Here is a 19,148-nt window from a genome sequence, read left to right on the forward strand (position 1 = left end):
GCAAAACACATAAGATTTATAGGGATTTAATGAAAACCCACATGCATATACAACATGCACACATGCACATATGCACACACATATGAGCACACACAAACTATTTCTAAATATGTACCAGATCTTTGCCCCCAGTAACATCATAAATTCCACCAGCAATCATACTCATTGTCCTTGGGATGACTTTAGGCTTTCCCAGGCTTATCAAAGCTGCAGAAACTTGCCTAATTTGATTTCTACGCCGTCGGAGCCAGGGGCCATTTAAAGAACTAAGCCATGAGCTGTATAAAAATACTTTTTAAAGAAATAGAAACTGGCATCTCTTTCTCTTTCGATTAAACTTCTACACTCAGGCTATAACTGTTTAAAGTTAGAGCTCTGAAGATTTTAAAGGGGAAGAGAGAAGAAGGTAAGTAAGGCATTTGTGTTGAAGGTACCTGGCAGGGGGGAAAAAAGGAAAAAAGAAAGAAATGTCTGCATCTAGAAGAATTTGTCCTCAAGCTCCAAGTCTATAACTAAAGGAACACGACGACCTTGACTCATAGATGAACAGAGACAACAGTGGAAGACTAGAAACCCAGATTTGTATGAATTCTCGGGTTTATGGATAGCGGTCTGCATCAGATCCTTTATCACTGTGTTCCTGGAGATCCTTTTCATGTGATACTAGAGCCAGGACTTAAAGCAACCAATAAGGAATAGCTTCTACAGACTTTTGATAAATGTCCCTGGCAACAGCTACTTCAGAGCCAGGATAGCTTAAATGAGCCCTTTCCGCGGGGGCAATGGTCTAGCGCCTGGCAGTCCCTTAACCTGAGTCTTGTACTGTTAGTGAGGACTCTGGACTTCCTGCCATCTTTGGTCAGGATTCTGGACTGTCTCCACCAAAAGGGTCCCCGTCATCCTTAAAATCTGTTTATTACCAACCCTCTTCACTCCATTTACCATTCCACGGACCAAGTCTCCATTATCCCCATTCTGTGCTATTTCTAAGTATTTACCTGCCCGAGTTCCATTTTGGCCAGTCTTCTAATCCTCTCCTCAGAAGTGAGGTCATGAACTTTTCCTGCCTAATACCCTTCAGTAACTTCCCACCTCACTCATGTGTGCAGACCCTCTTGTGCCCCACCAATGCTGCAGCCTGGAGCGGATGCACACTCATCTGAATGGGTTTCTAAGAGATCAGCAGTTACTAGGCTTCTCCCAGGCTGATTCACAGACTCTGCAGACTGCTCTTCCTGAGGGCTTTTGCCCAAGTCTTTCCCACCTCAATTTCAGAAATTGGTCCTCCTCTCATCTCTTGAGAAAACAGACGGAGATTCCAAGCCATCCATAAAATCATTTCCTCTCAGCCCATCTTTTCATTTTCGTGTCTCCACGGACACCTTGATTCATTCCTGACCTTGACGCAATTCAGGTCACCAATGCTGAAGGAAAGTGTTATGATACGCCTGCAAAGCATAAATGATACATTAAATTAGAAAATTAAATATATATATAAGGTCCTAAAATAAGAAAGAGTGTATACGTGCCTGGCTGGGCTTCACAGACGCTTTGCTCCTCCAGGCCTTCCAGCATGCATTGCGGCTCTCACAGGCCACCTATGGTAGCCATCTTACTACCTGACAGGGGTAGGTAGTTTCTGTTGCCCTCTCAAACCCTCTCACAGCCTTGAAATCTAGATGGGCACTTCCTTTGTCAATTTCTAGAGACATTTTCTGCCTGTAAATTTTCCTCATTATGCTAACAAAATTTGCAGGTCTGTTATTTATACTTCACGGTTTGTTGATAATTTTAAAAGGGTAGCTTTCTTTTATTAGGTCAGTTTGAAACTCCTGTTGAGGCTTCCCGGAGTGTGAGGCAAGGGCTTCATTCTGTTCTGTGTTTAAAACAGAGCAAGGCGGCCAGACTCCCGGACCAGCGGAGGATCCCTGCCTTCAGCAGCTCTCTGCTCCCAGGCCCCCTGGAGGGGAGTTCTTGCCGCCTGGTCGGGCGGGCTCTCCTGAGGCAGCAGAGCGGAGGAGACCACCAACGCTGCCCAACCCTGCCCACATCCCTGGCCCAGGAGGAAACTGTATCACGGCCTCTGGGTACCCGTGAGGAGGGCCCAGGAGCAGCAGATCCACTGCGTCTGAGACACCGCACCTGAAGGGACCCGACCCGGATAAACAGTTCTCTGCACCCAAATCCCGTGGGAGGAGAGCTAAACCTTCAGAGAGGCGGACACGCCTGGGAAACCAGAAGAGACTGCACCCTGCACACAGTACTGACCCCAGAGGAAAACAAAAGCTATCTGGAACCCTGGTGCACCAAACCTCCCAGAAGGGGCGGCGCAGATCTTCCTGGCTGCTGAGGCCGTGGAGAGCTCATAGGCAACACCCCGCGAGCAAACTTGAGCCTGGGGACCACAGGTAAGACAAACTTTTCTGCTACAAACGACTTGCCTGGTGAACTCAAGACACAGGCTCACAGGAACAGCTGAAGACCTGTAGAGAAGAAAAACTACACGCCCGAAAACAGAACACTCTGTCCCCATAACTGGCTGAAAGAAAACAGGAAAACAGGTCTACAGCACTCCTGAAACACAGGCTTATAAGACAGTCTAGCCACTGTCAGAAATAGCAGAACAAAGTAACACTAGAGATAATCTGATGGCGAGAGGCAAGCGCAGGAACCCAAGCAACAGAAACCAAGACTACATGGCATCATCAGAGCCCAATTCTCCCACCAAAGCAAACACAGAATATCCAAACACACCAGAAAAGCAAGATCTAGTCTCAAAATCATATTTGATCATGATGTTGGAGGACTTCAAGAAAGACATGAAGAACTCCCTTAGAGAAACACAGGAAAACATAAACAAACAAGTAGAAGCCTACAGAGAGGAATCGCAAAAATTCCTAAAAGAATTCCAGGAAAACATAAATAAACAAGTAGAAGCCCATAGAGAGGAGTCACAAAAATCCCTGAAAGAATTCCAGGAAAACACAATCAAACAGTTGAAGGAATTAAAAATGGAAATAGAAGCAATCAAGAAAGAACACATGGAAACAACCCTGGATATAGAAAACCAAAAGAAGAGACAAGGAGCTGTAGATACAAGCATCACCAACAGAATACAAGAGATGGAAGAGAGAATCTCAGGAGCAGAAGATTCCATAGAAATCATTGACTCAACTGTCAAAGATAATGTAAAAGCAAAGAAAAAGCTACTGGTCCAAAACATACAGGAAATCCAGGACTCAATGAGAAGATCAAACCTAAGGATAATAGGTATAGAAGAGAGTGAAGACTCCCAGCTCAAAGGACCAGTAAATATCTTCAACAAAATCATAGAAGAAAAACTTCCTAACCTAAAAAAAAGAGATACCCATAGGCATACAAGAAGCCTACAGAACTCCAAATAGATTGGACCAGAAAAGAAACACCTCCGTCACATAATAGTCAAAACACCAAACGCACAAAATAAAGAAAGAATATTAAAAGCAGTAAGGGAAAAAGGTCAAGTAACATATAAAGGCAGACCTATCAGAATCACACCAGACTTTTACGCCAGAAACTATGAAGGCCAGAAGATCCTGGACTGATGTCATACAGACCCTAAGAGAACACAAATGCCAGACCAGGTTACTGTATCCTGCAAAACTCTCAATCAACATAGATGGAGAAACCAAGATATTCCATGACAAAACCAAATTTACACAATATCTTTCTACAAATCCAGCACTACAAAGGATAATAAATGGTAAAGCCCAACATAAGGAGGCAAGCTATACCCAAGAAGAGGCAAGAAACTAATCGTCTTGGCAACAAAACAAAGAGAAGAAAAGCACACAAACATAACCTCACATCCAAATATGAATACAACAGGAAGCAATAATCACTATTCCTTAATATCTCTCAACATCAATGGCCTCAACTCCCCAATAAAAAGACATAGATTAACAAACTGGATACGCAACGAGGACCCTGCATTCTGCTGCCTACAGGAAACACACCTCAGTGACAAAGACAGACACTACCTCAGAGTGAAAGGCTGGGAAACAACTTTCCAAGCAAATGGTCGGAAGAAGCAAGCTGGAGTAGCCATTCTAATATCAAATAAAGTCAATTTTCAACTAAAAGTCATCAAAAAAGATAAGGAAGGACACTTCATATTCATCAAAGGAAAAATCCACCAAGATGAACTCTCAATCCTAAATATCTATGCCCCAAATACAAGGGCACCTACATACGTAAAAGAAACCTTGCTAAAGCTCAAAACACACATTACACCTCACACAATAATAGTAGGAGATTTCAACACCCCACTCTCATCAATGGACAGATCATGGAAACAGAAATTAAACAGAGATGTAGAAAGACTAAGAGAAGTCATGAGCCAAATGGACTTAACAGATATTTATAGAACATTCTATCCTAAAGCAAAAGGATATACCTTCTTCTCAGCTCCTCATGGTACTTTCTCCAAAATTGACCATATAATTGGTCAAAAAATGGGCCTCAACAGGTACAGAAAGATAGAAATAATCCCATACGTGCTATCAGACCACCACGGCCTAAAACTGGTCTTCAATAACAATAAGGGAAGAATGCCCACATATACGTGGAAATTGAACAATGCTCTACTCAATGATAACCTGGTCAAGGAAGAAATAAAGAAAGAAATTAAAAACTTTTTAGAATTTAATGAAAATGAAGGTACAACATACCCAAACTTATGGGACACAATGAAAGCTGTGCTAAGAGGAAAACTCATAGCGCTGAGTGCCTGCAGAAAGAAACAGGAAAGAGCATATGTCAGCAGCTTGACAGCACACCTAAAAGCTCTAGAACAAAAAGAAGCAAATACACCCAGGAGGAGTAGAAGGCAGGAAATAATCAAACTCAGAGCTGAAATCAACCAAGTAGAAACAAAAAGGACCATAGAAAGAATCAACAGAACCAAAAGTTGGTTCTTTGAGAAAATCAACAAGATAGATAAACCCTTAGCCAGACTAACGAGAGGACACAGAGAGTGTGTCCAAATTAACAAAATCAGAAATGAAAAGGAGACATAACTACAGATTCAGAGGAAATTCAAAAAATCATCAGATCTTACTATAAAAGCCTATATTCAACAAAAACTTGAAAATCTGCAGGAAATGGACAATTTCCTAGACAGATACCAGGTACCGAAGTTAAATCAGGAACAGATAAACCAGTTAAACAACCCCATAACTCCTAAGGAAATAGAAGAAGTCATTAAAGGTCTCCCAACCAAAAAGAGCCCAGGTCCAGACGGGTTTAGTGCAGAATTCTATCAGACCTTCATAGAAGACCTCATACCAATATTATCCAAACTATTCCACAAAATTGAAACAGATGGAGCACTACCGAATTCCTTCTATGAAGCCACAATTACTCTTATACCTAAACCACACAAAGACCCAACAAAGAAAGAGAACTTCAGACCAATTTCCTTATGAATATCGATGCAAAAATACTCAATAAAATTCTGGCAAACCGAATCCAAGAGCACATCAAAACAATCATTCACCATGATCAAGTAGGCTTCATCCCAGGCATGCAGGGATGGTTTAATATCTGGAAAACCATCAACGTGATCCATTATATAAACAAACTGAAAGAACAAAACCACATGATCATTTCATTAGATGCTGAGAAAGCATTTGACAAAATTCAACACCCTTCATGATAAAAGTCCTGGAAAGAATAGGAATTCAAGGCCCATACCTAAACATAGTAAAAGCCATATACAGCAAACCAGTTGCTAACATTAAACTAAATGGAGGAAACTTGAAGCAATCCCACTAAAATCAGGGACTAGACAAGGCTGCCCACTCTCTCCCTACTTATTCAATATAGTTCTTGAAGTTCTAGCCAGAGCAATCAGACAACAAAAAAAGGAGGTCAAGGGATACAGATCGGAAAAGAAGAAGTCAAAATATCACTATTTGCAGATGATATGATAGTATATTTAAGTGATCCCAAAAGTTCCACCAGAGAACTACTAAAGCTGATAGACAACTTCAGCAAACTAGCTGGGTATAAAATTAACTCAAATAAATCAGTAGCCTTCCTCTACACAAAAGAGAAACAGGCCGAGAAAGAAATTAGGGAAATGACACCCTTCATAATAGATCCAAATAATTTAAAGTACCTCGGTGTGACTTTAACCAAGCAAGGGAAAGATCTGTACAATAGGAACTTCAAGACTCTGAAGAAAGAAATTGAAGAAGATCTCAGAAGATGGAAAGATCTCCCATGCTCATGGATTGGCAGGATTAATATAGTAAAAATGGCCATTCTACCAAAAGCAATCTACAGATTCAATGCAATCCCCATCAAAATACCAATCCAATTCTTCAAAGAGTTAGAGAGAACAATTTGCAAATTCATCTGGAAAAACAAAAATCCCAGGATAGTTAAAACTATTCTCAACAATAATAAGAGGACTTCAGGGGGAATCACTATCCCAGAACTCAAGCAGTATTACAGAGCAATAGTGATATAAAACTGCATGGTATTGGTACAGAGACAGACAGATAGACCAATGGAACCGAATTGAAGACCCAGAAATGAACCCACACACCTATGGGCACTTGATTTTTGACAAAGGAGCCAAAACCATCCAATGGAAAAAAGATAGCATTTTCAGCAAATGGTGCTGGTTCAACTGGAGGTCAACATGTAGAAGAATGCAGATCGATCCATGCTTATCACCCTGTACAAAGCTTAAGTCCAAGTGGATCAAGGACCTCCACATCAAACCAGATACACTCAAACTAATAGAAGAAAAACTAGGGAAGCATTTGGAACACATGGGCACTGGAAAAATTTCCTGAACAAAACACCCATGGCTTATGCTCTAAGATCAAGAATCGACAAATGGGATCTCATAAAACTGCAAAGCTTCTGTAAGGCAAAGGACACTGTGGTTAGGACAAAAGCGGCAACCAACAGATTGGGAAAAGATCTTTACCAATCCTACAACAGATAGAGGGCTTATATCCAAAATATACAAAGAACTGAAGAAGTTAGACAGCAGGAGACAAATAACCCTATTAAAAAATGGGGTTCAGAGCTAAACAGAGAATTCACAGCTGAGGAATGCCGAATGGCTGAGAAACACCTAAAGAAATGTTCAACATCGTTAGTCATAAAGGAAATGCAAATCAAAACAACCCTGAGATTTCACCTCACACCAGTGAGAATGGCTAAGATCAAAAACTCAGGTGACAGCAAATGCTGGCGAGGATGTGGAGAAAGGGAACACTCCTCCATTGTTGGTGGGGTTGCAGACTGCTACAACCATTCTGGAAATCAGTCTGGAGGTTCCTCAGAAAATTGGACATTGAACTGCCTGAGGATCCAGCTATACCTCTCTTGGGCATATACCCAAAAGATGCCCCAACATATAAAAAAGACACGTGCTCCACTATGTTCATCGCAGCCTTATTCATAATAGCCAGAAGCTGGAAAGAACCCAGATGCCCTTCAACAGAGGAATGGATACAGAAAATGTGGTACATCTACACAATGGAATATTACTCAGCCATCAAAAACAATGACTTTGTGAAATTAAATGAGGCAAATGGTTGGAACTGAAACTATCATCCTGAGTGAGCTAACCCAATCACAGAAAGACATACATGGTATGTACTCATTGATAAGTGGCTATTAGCCCAAATGCTTGAATTACCCTAGATGCCTAGAACAAATGAAACTCAAGGCGGATGATCAAAATGTGAATGCAGATCGCTCCTGAGAGACACAGCCAGAATACAGCAAATACAGAGGCGTATGCCAGCAGGAAACCACTGAACTGAGAACAGGACCCCTGTTGAAGGAATCAGAGAAAGAACTGGAAGAGCTTGAAGGAGCTCAAGACCCCATATGTACAGCAATGCCAACCAACCAGAGCTTCCAGGGACTAAGCCACTACCCAAAGACTATACATGGACTGACCCTGGACTCTGACCTCAGAGGTTGCAATGAATATCCTAGTAAGAGCACCAGTGGAAGGGAAGCCCTGGGTCCTGCTAAGACTGAACCCCTAGTGAACTAGACTGTTGGGGAGAGGGCAGCAATGGGGGAGGGTTGGGAGGAACACCCATAAGGAAGGGGAGGGGGAGGGGGATGTTTGCCCGGAAACCAGGAAAGGGAATAACACTCGAAATGTATATAAAAATACTCAAGTTAATAATAATAATAAAAAAAAAAAACAGAGCAAGGCAAACAAACAAAAGGATTCGATGAGCGGAAACCTCTGCTATTCTACGATATTTAAACCACACATAGTTTGAAATACTTTAAAATCTGTTCATGGAGAACTAGACAGATGCGCTACACCAAAGGTGGCACACTTGCTGGTTGAATTTGCCAATCTACGGCGAATGGTAAAAATCCTTGAGAGAAGTGCATCGACTGATTTCATGAGGACAGGGAGGCTACAGATGTTTCCACCTTGATGGAGGTCATGGCATCAGGTAAAACTAGAGTTAGATAATCTTCAACCACAATGAGATTTTTGTATATTCCTCTGTACAAACTGTCACACATTTTTTAGAGAATAAAGCAGGCTAGTGCACATATTCCTACATGGGGGAAGGGAGCTCGTCATAGAAAATGGTCCAAGAAGAAACATACAAATTGTCAATATTTATCTCTTAATATTTAGATAATATTTTAAGTCTTATCAGAAAAATTTAGGTTGGTATTTTAAAATGTTGCTTCCCTTTGCAACATTCCCTAAGCAACAGCATAGAACTCATCAGGGGACAATGCCAGATTACAAATGCCTGTAATCTAGTCACTCAAAGACAGAGACAGGAAAGCCATGAGTGTGAGACTAGCCTGGGCTACAAGGAGAGAGCCTATCACAGATAAACAAAAAAAAATTAGTTTGCAATTGCAGTCAAAATAACTTTTAATATTGAAAGGTCTATTCCAAAATTATGGTTTGGGAAGCTGAGCACTTGGGTGTACGGGATTTCTTTTGTATGAATCAAAGAACCCTAGGTTATTTCCAGTGACGGGAGTTCATAGAGGATCCCTGGGTTCTAGGCTTACTCATGTAATAGAAGTCAAGTGTGCTTTGTGTCCACGACCTATTTTCTCAGCCTCTTCAATCGGGCTGTCAGGTACTAGGTGGCGAAGCCTGTCTAGATCACCGTGTCTCTGATATTTGACTGAATAACCTAGCAGTTTCACCATATTGTAAGAGATGACCGAAGGAAAATAATGGCAACAGATTTAGTATGACTAATTTGTAGTGTACGTGTGATTAATCAGTAAGAAAAGAGATTACTCTAATTCAGTAAAGCAGTAGACTGGGTCTATTAAGGCAAGACAGTAACAGTTTGCTTTTTTAATGGAGTATGCTGGGAATAAGGTTACTTGTATACTACAGAGAAACAATGACCAGCACTTAGAATGGTTTTAAATAAGCAGTCAGAATCAAGCATGACTTTCAAATGATGGTCTCAAACAGTGGAACATAAGTAAAAGTGGGGGACTGCTTATGTATGAGGAGAGCATTCCTGGATGTTACTCAGGCATTGAGAAGCAATGAGATACAGACAGACAGCAAGCCCGGGCCTAATCTGAGGAAAGTGTGAAGGCCATAGGTACCAGGGTTAGCCTCACACATATTTACTGCATGGAGTAGATTGCCTCCCATGATGTTAATAAGTCATTTTATTTTTTTAAATAAACTTATGTTTGGCCTCTACTGAAGGTAGGTTGTGTGTGTAAAGGCTTCATGGGACCTGGTCACTAATCACAAAATTTCTCAAAACATTGGAAATACACTGCTTTAAGGAAATGAGAAGAGCGGGGAGACACAAGGAGGGAGCGGGTGTTTGAAGCCTGCCTTTACTCTGTAATCTACTGGTTGCAAAATGAACACACAAAGGCCAGCAACCAGAAGCTTCCCACCCAGCCTAGAATAGAAGCCTCTGCCTCTTTATTCTCTGCTTTCCTTTGAGAACCTGCCCACTAAGGTACAAGCACCCCTGTCCGAGATCACCTATGCAGAAGGAAAAAAATAAAGAAATTTCATAATCTTCATTCGCTGCTAGGAACTTTCTTCCTCCTCCCTTGCTCCATCTAGGTCACCTCCTGCCTTCTCATTGTCCTGGCAGATCAAAGAGGCCCAGGGAAGAAGAGAGCAGTGTGTGTGGGAGGATCCCAAAGACAGGCCGCTTGCCCTGAATTCACAGCTCTACCCTGCTTCCTCGATCCTCACTGTGACGGACAGGACACCTCAGGGTTGGGTGGAGGCCGCTGAGTCATGAATGCTTCGTACACAATTATTATTTCAAAACAGCGTGGCTATATCACAAATAACTTGCTAGACTCAAGCATCTTGTTCATGTCAGTTTTCTGTTGTATTCTTTCTCCAATTTATTTTTTTTTTATTTTTTTGAATTTTAAACCATTTAGTTCATGGAGAACATTATTGAGCGTATATACGGTACAAACTATTTTGCTCTAAACTTTCAATCATTCTCCTTAGGGCATCTACAAAGGTAATAATAATCCTGTATTCACCACCACTTGGTGTCTTCCTTTCTGTGGCCTGCAGAAAACAAGAGACTAACTGTCATCTGTCAGAGAGGGTGTTTATAAGTACTTATACATTGTACTTATGATGCTCAATATTTCTTCTTCCCAAATTGATGATTTTATTATGAAAAGGGTGCCATTTTCAACAATATGTATCACGTGCTATATGTAAGTAATCTTACTTATTACACAACTAATCTTACTTATTACATGAAATGATTCAGCAAAGAGGTTATCATTGTACCTTTTAAATTAATGCTTAACTGTTAAAGTGTAACATCGTAGGCAGGGAAATGGCTCCTCAAGTAAAAGTCCTTGATGTGTAAGTATGTGGACCCAAGATAAGTCCCCCAAAACCCACATGAGAAACCAGATACAGAGCTCAGGCATCTATAATAGTAATAATCTCAATGGTTCTGTGGGGAGATGAGAAGTAGAGACTGGAGGACGTCAGAAACTCCTGGACTAGATAGTGTGATACACACAGTGGAAAAACAAGGAAGAATCTCTATCTCAGACAAGGCAGATAAGAAGCAGTGTTAGAGGTTGTCTTCTGTTCCCCTGTGCTCTGTGGTGCATTCACACCTGAATCTTCACAGCACAGGAATAAGCACATGTGGGTGTGTGCACATGCATGAGTACACACACACACAATACACACACACATTCATACACACACACACACTCATACACACACACCAAGTCATATGCACATGAATAATTAGACGCAGACACATGCACACTCACACACACACACATACACACATACTCATTACACAAACAGATGCACACACACTCATACACACACACATACCAAGTCATATGCACATGAATAACTACACACACACACACACCAAGTCATACACACATGAATAACTAGACAAATGAATAAATATAGTAGCTAACTTAAAAATGTAACATCTTGTAGAAAACTACCAAAATTTCCTCTTGAGATGAGGTAAAAGTAAAGTCCCTGATGTGTCCAGTGTTTTCAGCATCATGGGGTGGTTGTGGCCAGGATAACAATGAAGAAAGAGAAAGTCTTAGGGATTTAAATGAAAAAGTTAATATGTCAGTATGTTGAGGCCACTCTTGCTTCTATGAGGTACTTATTGAGGAGGACAAAAAGTATGAATATATATCGTATATTTAGAAGGAGATAAATACACCAGAGTAAATGCCTTAGAAGATACAGAGAGAATTATATAGTTAAGCTGCTCAGTTGATAAGCTGTAGAGCATGAGGACCATTGTCTGGGTCTGACAACTCAGTAAGATCCCAGTAAGGAGACTCAGGTTTGTAAGCTGGGTGCTGGGGAGCAGCAAACGGGCAGATCGTCGGGCCTCTGTACAGCTTGTCTCCAACAGCAAGCTGAGTTCACTGAAAGATCCTATCTCAGGAAGATCAATGGAGAATAATGGAGGAAGGTACACATGCCAAACTCCAGCCGCTAGATGCACACACACACACACACACACACACACACACACACACACACAGGCTAATGCACCCCCCCCAACCCCAGCCTCAAAGAAATGGGGAGAATAATGAGCCAGGCAGGTGTCAAATCTTTGCTGGTTGATGTATAGATTCCATCCAATTTAATCAAATCTGGACTTCTCAAATAAACCCCGAACCATTCCACTTGGTTTTATTTTTGAGTGGAAATTGGAGAGCTTATTCTGACATGTGACTGAAGTGTAATGATATCACAAAACAGTCAAGAAACTCTCCTAAGATTTGACTAGAGAAAACCTGAAATGCTGAGCACCAAGATATACTATTGAGTTGTGGGATTAAGAGTATAAAATTAATATGGTAAGCAAGACAGATACATCAGGAGAGAAACAGTAGAAATACACATGAACACATAAGGACACCTGGCCTAGGACAAAGAAACACTGCAAAGTAGGAGGCTTGGGGAAAGGTTTGAGCAGTATGGCATTCTATGCTAAAATAACAAGTAAAGGTCCATGACACCCCTTGCTTATACACAAATCCATTGACGTCCACAGTTGACTTGAATGTGAAAATCAAAATAATAAAGCTATTGGAATATTACAGGATGGCTTATAATCTCTAGGTAGGGAATATTGAAACAAGACTCAGAAAGCACAACAGAAAAATAAACTTGCTAACTTTTACTATATTAAAATTTAAACTATAATCTTATCAGAGATAAAAATAAATACACAGCTTGTGAAAATAAATCTATTTTAACGTACAGCCAGGAAGAAGACAACACTCGGCAAATGGAAATATCCCCAAATTCAATAAGGAAACAAAAGACAATCTTGTCTCCTACGAATAGCTCATAACCTGAGTAGAATTACAGAAGACATCATGGCATCCAGCAGGGATTCAAATGTATCAAATCTCTTTATTCCAGCGAAGTCCGTATTTAATGTCACAGTGACTATGACACGGCTGTGATACTAGTATTTGCTCACCACATTGGTAAAAATCAGAGTGTCTGACAATGCCAAAAGTTGGAAACGAAATGTAGAGTGAGGATCTTTATATATCATGGACAGGAACAATGTCTTGTAAACCCTCTTCAACAGAAGCTAACAGCACTGGCTAAACACGAAGGACCATGTGACCTTTTCTATTGATAGTTTTGTAGCCCCATAGAAAAATTTACTTTCAGGTACCAGATTATATCCACAGAGTAGCCTGAGTAAATGACTTCAGAATGGGCTCGACGAGAAACAGTCAAATGTTCAGCAATAACAGAAAAGATAAAACACTACACCCTAAGTAAAAAATCTAGGACATAATAGTACCAGAAGTGAACTTCAGAAACATGAATGGATTGTAAAGACGCAGCATTGAATAAATAAAGGACACCAGACCTAGCTGAGTGAATAGTCCATGTTCGTTTATACTTTGATCACAAAGTATCATAGAGTGCATGGTTTAAACAGAAGCTTACTTTTCACAGACAAGGGGCTGATATTTGAGGTCCCGGTGCAAGCAGATCTGTGCCTACTGATGTTTCCTGATTCATTCCCTATGTCTTCACAGGGTATAGAAGTGAGGTGGCACCTTGAGGTCTCTTTGCTGGGACACTGCCCCATTCATGAGAACTTTAAATGCTATATGATTTCCATTGGGGACTCAATTTGCTTGGATAAGCATTACCCAGATCAGCACCTCCATGATGTTATTTGAGTTCTAGAAGCTCCTGGGAACACATTGAAGGGGATACTGGTTCTTGAGCTTCTCTTCTCTTTGAATCCCAGGCACTTTGGGTCATGGTAATTGACCCATCATACTCCCCTCTACCATATGCTCCCTGTCCATAAGTCCCAAAGAAACAGGACCAGAATTTCTGGAACTTTCAGCCAGGATACATCTTTTGTTTCTTTATTTAATTTGATTATCTCAGGCAGTTGTCACATTAGTGGAAAGCTGACTAAGATATAAGGTTAGTAGTTTAGCATGTGAATCTGTATAGTGGGCACAAATTCTTTTGAACTTCTTATCTCCCTGACTCCCTTTTCTTAGTGCTGGTATTAGAGATATGTGCCGCCGTTACCAGTACCCAAGTCCTAGGGATCAAACCAACACTTTGGACAAGCATTCTTTCAGGTAGATTCATCTAGATACAACTAGACTTGTGACTATTATTCCCATTTTATAAAAGAAATTGAGATCCAGGTATGATACTGCAGCCTATAGTCCCAGCACTTGGGAGGCTGAGGTCAGGAAAATCATTAATTCCAGGCCTAAGTAGCAAGTTCAAGGCCAGTCGGTGACATGTACAGTAAGACTCTGTTTTAAATAAAATAAAATGAAGCTCAGAAATTTATAGAAAACACTGTAAGCAAATGACAAAGCCAGAGTTGGCTCATTCTTGCCTGATTCGGAACATTTGTCTTCTGTAAATATTATTGTTAAAATCATAGTGCATAGAGGAAGCATGGAAGCTTACAAATGCCTCCTTCAGATATAACTGCCCGAGTGGGATATACAGTAGGCCAGCTCCAGGAATCTGCATTCTGTGCAATGTTTTCAGAGGCAACCATGAAGAGGCAAGCAAAATGAAATCCAAAACAACCACAGTAAACCCCACTTCACCTTCCTCAGAGGAGAAGGAATTATTAATACACCCCCGCTGGAGGCTCACCTCCCTCTCTCTCTCTCTCTCTCTCTCTCTCTCTCTCTCTCTCTCTCTCTCTCTCTCTTCTTCAAAGGGGAATCATTTTGACAGTTTGAGGAAAGGTATCTAAACATCCTGGGACCATAAGCAGATGTTCCGTGTGAGTGGATACTGTCTCTGCATCTGGAGTAAATGCTAACACAGCTCAGAGGGAAGCATCAGAGGTGCTGACAGTGCGCGAGGCAGCCAATCCGCTATCTGCATCCGCTAAGAAGACCTCTTAGCATTTGGATGCAGTGCAGTGTTTCTGAGTCATAGAAGAAACCAGTTTCTTAGGGATTCTGTATTTATTTTTACGTATGTCCTTGCTGAATCTCCTTGAGTATTCCGGTGTATCTCGGCTCTTCTAAAGTTAACTCCAGACTAAAGTGTCAAGGGGTAAAACGAAAAACATAGTCTTGAGATGTTCTCTCTCAGTGAAGAAATCATGGCTTAGTAACCTGGATGGCTTTTCTCCAACAGTAACGATACTGCCCTGCCAAAGAGGTGTGTGTGTGTGTGTGTGTGTGTGTGTGTGTGTGTGTGTGTGTGTGAAGAGGACACAGGTGGTGATGGACAGGATCAGATGTGACTTCTGAGAGAATTGTGAAAGCAGGCAGAATGCCAGTATGCATGGATGAGCCATGGAAACCAACCCAAGGTGACCCTTTGGTTGAGCCCGATGATTGCAACTTCTCTGTGAGATCAGGCACATGCCGTACCATTCTGTAAGTGCTGCAGAACATGCAGACCCCTGGAGCTGGAGTACAGTGTGACTGCTCCCTCAGTGGGCAGTGGGGTGCTTGGTTGGCGTCACTTTGGAGAAAGACACTAATGTGGGTGTTGAGTGGGTGTCACAGTTGAGCTAGTGTGACAGCTGGCTCCGCTGTGCTCTGCTCCTGTGTACCCGTGGATGCTGCAGCCCACACTCTGCCCGGCAGCTCCACACTGGTCGTAATACTTGGGTTGACTTAACATTCTGAGTCTTTGAGCATCTCAACATTGTGTTTAAAAGGAACATCACAGGATAACATACCATGCACTGAAGCATGTGTGTGTTCGCCTTCCTACACAGTAAGGAGCCTAATCATGCCTTGTTGATGACGGCCTCGTTCATGGACAAAGCATAGAGGAATTATTTTTATCTCTGGAGCGCTGGTCCAAGAGGAAAATCAAACATTTCAGAGGTAGAATTTTTTATATTCTTAGGTGAAAACTTTTAAGAGATTTAAAAATAGATACAAGGAAAACAGACTACCTTGAAATAACATGAAATTCTCTGTTATGACTCTAGTGAGAAACTACTCGTGTGTCTTGATTAGTTTTTAACAACACAGTCTATATTTGATATCTGTCATCGATGTGCTGATTTTGAATGAAAATAGAAACTTGGAATTAAGCCTCACACAGGGCTGAGGGAACAGAAGTAAGTGAAAGCGAAGACAGGCTGACTGGTGATGAAAGTGGGTGGTTAGGAGGTGGGGAGAATGGGGCGACAGGGGAAAGAGCATACACCATGATAAAGCCACATAGAAACCTCCTGCCTTCCTTCAAAACCAAATTAACAATTAAAAATAAAATGTTAAAGAGAAATACTCTATGGAGTTACATAATGTTGTTGCCTCTAGAAGCAGAGACTTCCTAAACTAAATCCTCATGCCAAGTTTGGGATACTTCTGTAGGAGTTTCGTCAGGGATGCCCAAGAACAGCTCCCTAATAGTACAGCTGTTGCCTTTCCTCTTGGTTGTTCACCAGAACCGAATGATAAGTCTTTATTACCAAAGACACCACACCACGGCTGAAAGCTGTAGAGAAATCAAGCAGGAATTGACCTAAAAATTTCCCTCCTGCTGGTTAGACTTCAGAGTGCTTTAAGATGTGGTACAGACTGCTGGGGTGGGAAGGAAATGTCTATACTGCTCACTGTTGAACTCCATGAATGACAGCAACCTGTGGCCCCACATGTGCAAAAGTGGCATCGCTATCCCAGAGATAACCAACTGCTCTCTGGTTTAGTTCAAAGCCCGCTCTGTGGAAGGGATCTCATCCTGCTGCTGTAGGTCTGATTAAACAATTATGCCTCCGGAAGTCACGGGTACTTTAAGGATAATTACTACTGATCGTAGCTAAATACATCTGCTGCCAAACTGCCTTCTAAATATGTATGCCAGCACTCTTAGACAAAGGCTATTCTCAACCCTAATCAAAGAGGCTTCTATCTGCAGTGAATGTAGAGCCTCATGGCTGCCCAAAGGCTAAGAATAAGTGACAGATAAGAGTTAAGCGCTAAAACTATTCATTTATCTGCACACTCCTCCCAGGAAGGCTCAAGGAACATTGCCTTAGAAGAGATGGAAAGAATTTAAGAGCCAGAAGACAGACAGGACCATGAAATTCCCTCCTCTTGACAAAACACAACTGACATAACCATGAACACATAATTACTGTTAAGTACTTGCACTGGGTCTCTACAAGACAGGCCTTCTTGATAATCAGTCAAGAAGACCCATGGGGCTCATCGGACCCCAATCCTTGCTGCCAAACTGTAGGACACAGATAGAATCTGAAAGAGGAGGAGACAGATTTGTCAGTTGTGGGTCACCACAGTCCAATAGGTAGTTCTAGCTCTATGGCTACACAGAAGGCCCTGGTCAAAGTTAAAAGAGCAAAACCAAAGCAGAAAGACATGAGGGTGGGAATAAGATTATCAGGGAAGAGGGGTGTGCAAGGTAGGGAGGGACATAAGGCAAGGTGGGGGTGAGGGCAATCAGAAAACATTATACATGTGTGAAATCATCAAAGAACAAAATTTAATGTTTTTTAATGAAGGGAAAACAGAAGTGGAATTAAATCAGATCCTACTCATGTATTAATGTTTCTAAAGCATAATGCTTTTTAAATGTACCAATAAACTTTCTGGCATGGAATGATAAAAGCAGTGTGTAATTTTGTTTGTTCAGTAACAAATCTAAGGGAGTTGCAGATGTCCATATACTGTCACCATCCCTCCTGGAATGCTATGATCCTTGAATGAACCACATAATAATTTCCTCGCCTCACCAATAGATTTGTAAGAAAGGAAATAATGAAACTTGGTTAACTCTGTAGTATAACATACCCAGAGGCTATAAAGTGCACAATGAATACTTTTTCTAGAAAGAATAGAAGACTAAGGTTATTATATGTTATTGTTTGTAATAGGGAAGAGAGTGAGTGTATTAAATGTGTTTCTTATAGTACTATAATTAAGGGGCTATCACTAAGAAAACACAACATGCTTATTGAGAGGTAAGTATAATTAATAACAGATTAAAAAGCAATGAACATAATGTACATTATGTTTTGTGACCTTGAGCAGTAACCCTGGGTTCCTTCTTTGGACCATCAGGAACTGGAATAAAATCCCCTCTAGCCCAATTTCATATCAGTCAAACATTTCTAGTGATCATGTGTCATTTCCCTCAAAAAACTATAACTACACACTTTAGTGAAGATAGGACTCTTAGCAAATGCATAGTTATAAAAAGCTAAGCTCAAGAGTGAATAAACTAAATGATAGATTAATAGTACACTTTAGAGATTAGTAAGTGGCATATATCATTAGTATATTTATATGTAATCAATCAAATATTAATATTTTACTGAAGTTTAAAAGTAAAAAATTAACTCCACTACAGTTATACAAATTCTTTTGGTAAAACAATATGAAAAAAAAAACTGTTTTAGCTACACTTTCTGGGGAGATGTTTTCCTTTTTGGTTTATTTTTCCATGTGGAGAAACATCCCCCAAAGGCAAAATTCTTTTTGTTGTTGTTGTTGTTGTTGTCATTGTTGTTGTTGTTATTGTTGTTGTTTTGTTATTTTTTTTAATTCCAAGATTTCCAAAATGGTGCAAAGAGTACTAGCCCATGAATTGATGGCACTTCTTTTCAACAGATGTGTGTTAAAGTTGTTATCTGCCCTGGACTGTATGACAGTGATTAATGGTATGTTCTACTAATCTACAGAATTAAAATTGTCATGATTATACTCTTCAAATTTCTTGATTCATGATTCATATCTATAATAAATACCAAATGCACTGTGCCCTACTGTCGAGAACCATGACTTGATATTGCTTGTATCATTTATAAATACTTCATTAAGTGGTGTGTGTGTGTGTGTGTGTGTGTGTGTGTGTGTGTGTGTGTGTGTTAATTTTTTACAATGTCATGTGGGCAAAGAGATATTATATTCCCCCAAGTTCACATGTACATTTCTTGTGGAGGAATTAAAAATTGTTAATATTTAATGTAATTTATAGAGTGTAAATAGACGAGGTAGCAATGAGTCAACTACATGAAAAATTTTTGTAAAACGGATTATTTCCATGTCATCCCAAAGAGAAATATTTAATTTTTATTAAATATAGAGGACAATTTTAAGACAATCAG

Source organism: Rattus rattus, chromosome 4 (assembly GCF_011064425.1).
Source record: "Rattus rattus isolate New Zealand chromosome 4, Rrattus_CSIRO_v1, whole genome shotgun sequence".
In the NCBI taxonomy this organism is placed as follows: Eukaryota; Metazoa; Chordata; class Mammalia; order Rodentia; family Muridae; genus Rattus; species Rattus rattus.